The sequence below is a fragment of the Fragaria vesca genome, unplaced genomic scaffold, assembly GCF_000184155.1.
Source record: "Fragaria vesca subsp. vesca unplaced genomic scaffold, FraVesHawaii_1.0 scf0513167, whole genome shotgun sequence".
Taxonomy (NCBI): Eukaryota; Viridiplantae; Streptophyta; class Magnoliopsida; order Rosales; family Rosaceae; genus Fragaria; species Fragaria vesca.
Window position 1 is genome coordinate 162,035 of NW_004443449.1, and position 5,211 is coordinate 167,245.

Sequence of the window (5,211 nt, forward strand, 5' to 3'; positions counted from 1 at the left end):
TTATGAAAAATACAACTTCAAAATAGAATAACAAACAAGTAATCACGAGTAAATTAGGCATATTGGTTAAAAGGAAGCAACAAATATGATGCCCCAGACAAGCATAACAATTTTATTTCATGTCGGGCATTGCAAAGCACATGTGATCATTTGACTTCCTCGTCCTGGCTGCTGGCGTGAGATCTTCATTAGAGATTCTTTATATCGTCAATTCGGTAGTGTTTCTCTTCCACAATATCGGAAGAGGTTAAAGGTTCTGAACCAAAATAGAAACTATTAGCAATTGTCCGGCAAGAAAAATGTCAAATCCATAGTGTTTAACAGGAAAAAAATTGAAGGGTTTAAATGTTGGAGACATTGATGATATTGGATTTTGACTCTAGGTTTAGATGGTAACTCATAAACTAGATAGAGATCATTCTTACATTTACCTCATGAACTTGTTTCTTCATTTGGGGTACGGTACGTCATCCCGTTTTGACCCAACTTGATCCTTGTGATCACAAATCATTCCCTTACAAAATTCACATTCCAGTAAAAAAGTCTTTACCTTCATCTCTTTCTCAGACTATTGCCTTCCAAATGCATCAAAATCCATTCTCAAAAAAAAAAAAAAAAACAATCAAAATCCAGATTCCACTCTTGCAGTTCATGTCCCAAGTGTTTAATCGAGTTGGTGAACTAATACATATATTCTTGCCTTAGTTTTTCCTCATGATTTGATGAGTTTCTGTTCTTTTTCCAGTTGGAGTGGGAACAACTCACAATCCTTGTAGGAGAAGGATTCCCCTCTGCGTTGATTATATATATGACTACTGCTCGAAGACCAACCAACGGAACCAAGCATGTGTAGAGTGATTAATTATTACACTAGATTCGTGTGTCGAGTACAAGGCACCGGTGGAACCCCGGTCCCCGCGGACATGCTCTTGATCAGATTTAAGTTAGTCCGGCAATACGGAAGCCACCTCTCGACTGACGATCCAACACTTACTACGTATTGTTAGAACCAATCCAATATCCGTTCAAAAACAGTATATATATAACAATGAAATCAAAACGAAATTGAAAAAATAACAATGAAAACAAACAACACTAACTTGATTGATCAGATAGAGGCCTGCCTTGCAGTGACCTAAGACATAAATTCGTCCCCACTTGTGCTGCAGTTTCGGACGTCTATCTAGAGGATATAACTATCTGGTTCAAGTTCTTGCACCCTGGCGAATTTACTTTATGCTTCAGAAGAAATAGTTTTGGAGAGGAAGAAGAAGAATGATTCGATGATAAAAACAACGACAGAAGTCATCTTTATATAAAAGTCAATTTAAACAGGTATAACTGTTCGGACAGACACAACTGCTCGGACAGTTGTAACTGTTTGGACAGTTATGTCTTTTGATATTTATCCAAATTTAATAATTAAATTAAATAATATTAATTTCCAAAAAGTTAAATTTGGATTTAATCAACATATATTAATATATATATATATTTATTCATTTCTATTGGAAACCCAATAGAAAGCTCACTAAGCCCATATTAGGTCTATCATCCATTTAATGAGTTACATGGGTGTTTCCATATAAAGACTCACACATTTAATTCTTCTTCAATGTGGGATAAATACCACACAAGTTCCAACACGTATAGTATTGGGAACTTCTTGCCGAAAGAGAAGTTATGGTCCCTATCTCCGATTTCAAGCTCTTATCGGAAAGGCCTCAGTGGACAAAACGCATGGCTGATACCCTGTTTGACATGGGTGTGCCAAGGCGGGAGCACCTGAGGATCATCAAAAGTATATTTACAATGGCTAAAAATGCTGTTCCCGGGACGTCTATTTGTGCAGCGATAGGGGACGCCGCTCTTCATATAATAGAGAATAATGAGACTAGTAGTGTGTACTATTCCAGTACTAGTGCACATATGTTTAACCGGGACATATTGATGACTCCTGCGGCGAAATCTTGCCTTGAGGGTTTGGAGAAAGTGAGAGTAGATGATGATATTATTAGAGAGACGCCGTCATGTGTTATGTCACGAAGACCTTGATCACTTTGACAATGATGTTGCAAAAGAAGAAGAAGGGGTACTTGATCTTGATCTTGATCATCAACCCTTGATGATTACCCGCTTGCCGTGCTCACACCATTTTCATGGATACTGTATTGTCCGGTGGCTCAAGATTCAGCACTTATGTCCCGTGTGCCGATATCCAATGCCAATTGAGGAAGAGACTGACAGGCCTAAATCCAAAAGACACAGGGTAATGTGAAATATCTAGTTACCTGCCTACCTACCTAAACTGTTGTTTATGCTAGCTAGTTTCGATTTCTCATGATACTGGATGTGGGATCTTGTATTTTATTTCTCTTTATTTCTCTCTCTCTCACAATCTCTAATGAAGATGATGTCTATTTGTGTTTTACATTCTTGCATGTGGCATCAATTGTAAGGTTGACTTTCAGTTCGACATTCGTTTTCCGTAGGCGATTTCATTGTGATTATTCAACTACTGCATAAGAATTGGGGTTGAATGTGGAAAAGGGTTTAGCTGGGTACGTAATGTATGGATTCAATAAGGTTTAACTTGTTGATACAGGATATCCACTCAATAAATCTGTGTGCTATTTCCTCACCAACTCATGACATTCTCTATGGATATTCTATAATTTCTATTGGTATGTGGTTTGTTTCTATTGTAACATGTCTTTTAGCTTGGGATCAGAAACTAAGAGGCATAACTGCTCATTGGTTCAAATTGTCTCTTGATTATATTCACACCTGTAGAAGTGACTGATGTCTCTGAGATAATGTAATCTACACAAATTCATGGATACTAAATCACAATCAAGGAACAAGGACACATGATCCTATATGGTAGTCTTAATCTCTAGTTTTACATCACTCTATATTGCATTTCCTTCAATGATTTTTATCTTGTACATAGATCAAAAGCCTCATATTGAAATACTGTTGGGAATTCCTTTTCCAGTGAGTGTCCACCCTCTCTAGAGTAATCTGAGGTGCTGGGATAGAGAAAGGTATACGGCATCTTGATGGGCCCAACTCTGTTCTTCAATCTCTCATCTTTGTTCCTTTCTGTAATTCTGTTCTCAATTTCTATCAGCTTCTTTCCGAATCTATCAAATGCTGCTCGTGCCTCACCATCTGAAGTCCACTCAAGAGTATCTCTCGGATAAGCAGTTTGCAGTCCTTGGTTTATAGTTGTTAGTTTTTAACTTGTATGTCTTTTGCACTATCCATCACGTGAGTTCTTTGTCATTCCACATAACTAACAGGAGATCATTGTATTAAATCTCTGCAGGAGGTGAAGTTAGTTTTGATGATTTTTTTGCAGAAGAGAAGAAACTATTCCAAAGAGCTGTTGCATCTGGGAAACTGAGCAAGATGATCAAGCCTTGGGATCCTTGGTGGTTGAAGCCTTCTGCTAGAACAATATCGTTCAGCAAAGAAGGAACTCAACTAATTCAACCGCTTGCCAAAGAGGATGAAACAATGTCAACAGAAGATGATCTAGAAAGTAGTCAAGCAAGTGAGATTCCACCGGGTCCTGATACACCACTGCCTCCCCTCAGCAAGCTTAGCTCCGCAAAGCCATCACCATTCTTAGTTGTTCATCTGGTCGACATTATATACAGCTACTGCTTAGTCCTGGAAGCTCTATCTTACTGCCTGGAGTAAGTTGAGGAGACTGAGTGATAAAGTAGTTTGAGGTTCACATCCAAAACTAATTGACAATGGATGGAGAGGCTCAAACCCTTATTAACCCACAGGCAAGGTCTCATATTCCCGATGTGGGATTGATATCTCAACACACCCCCGCACGTGTAGCGAATCTTTAAGCCTAACACGTGGACAACATTTGGGGTGACATGTAGTTCGTGTGGCCATTGGGCTTCACACGTGGACGTGGGTAACCCGCTCTGATACCATAATAAAGTAGTATGAGGTTCACATCCAAAACCAATTGGCAATGGATGGAGAGGCCCAAACCCTTATTAACCCACAAGCAAAGTCTCATATTCTCGATGTGGGATTGATATCTCAACACTTAGAGGAAAATTGACTTCCTCATGTGTTGGGTCCATGAGCTACCTGGTGAAGCTTGGTCTTCCTTAGGAGCCATCGTAAGGGCAGAGAAAACCTTAGCTATGAACTATGAAGAAGCTGTTTCAAGGTCTCGCAAACCGGACAACAAATATGAACCCAGGAGATCTAGGCAGTCCCTGCTTCTTGTTAAACATGAGCACTGTTGTATTGACTTGTAAATGTTTAAGCGATTTTTTGTTAGGTGCTGCTAAATATACCAAACAAACTTCTAAATAGACTCGACAAAAAATTTTATTTTTAAAATATATCAAATAAAACCAACTTTGTCCTAAACTACCCTTATCTTGCACCCTGCAAAAATCCAAAGACGATGAAAACTTCGGGTCGTCTTAAACACAGAGGGAGAGAGAGGATTGAGAAAAATGTAATTTCGTTGCGTCTTTGTGAATGGCTTTATGAGAATTTTCCATTTGAGAGATAAGGCTTGACCTGGGTTTCAAGGTGTGGAGGACAAAAATTGGTGAGAGATATTGATCGCAAATTAAATTGCTGGTTTTTGTTTTTGGGTTCTGGGTTAATTGCAAGGTGTGTTCAATTCGGACTTGTATGAGTTTCAATATCTATAGCAAATTACATTAAAGTTACTAACCAAATTTTAGTTTACAAATACATCAATTACACATTATTTTATACATTTAAAGACAAAATTTAACAAATTAGGACAAATTAATGTCCATATGCTAATTGTCACTACAATTTTACCAAATTACCCTTCATTACAAATTCTACTGCTACTGCCCACAGCCCCACGAGAAATGTGCTACTGCCAAGTAAGAAGGTGCTGCTGCCGACGAAAAATGTGCTACTACCATCTGTCACTTCATTACATATTCTACTGCTACTGCCCACAACCCCACGAGAAATGTGCTACTGCCAACAAAAAATGTGCTACTGTTGTCACTGTTGTAATTGTTTTCCGACAACTCTCTGATGCTGGCGCGCTGCTATTGCCGACTCTGATGCTTGAGCGCTGCTACTACCAACTCTAATGCTAGAGCGCTGCTACTGTCTTCTGTAAGATTCATTTCAAAACATGTATTGTATTTGAATTAGTGAGACATTGATTTTTTTTAC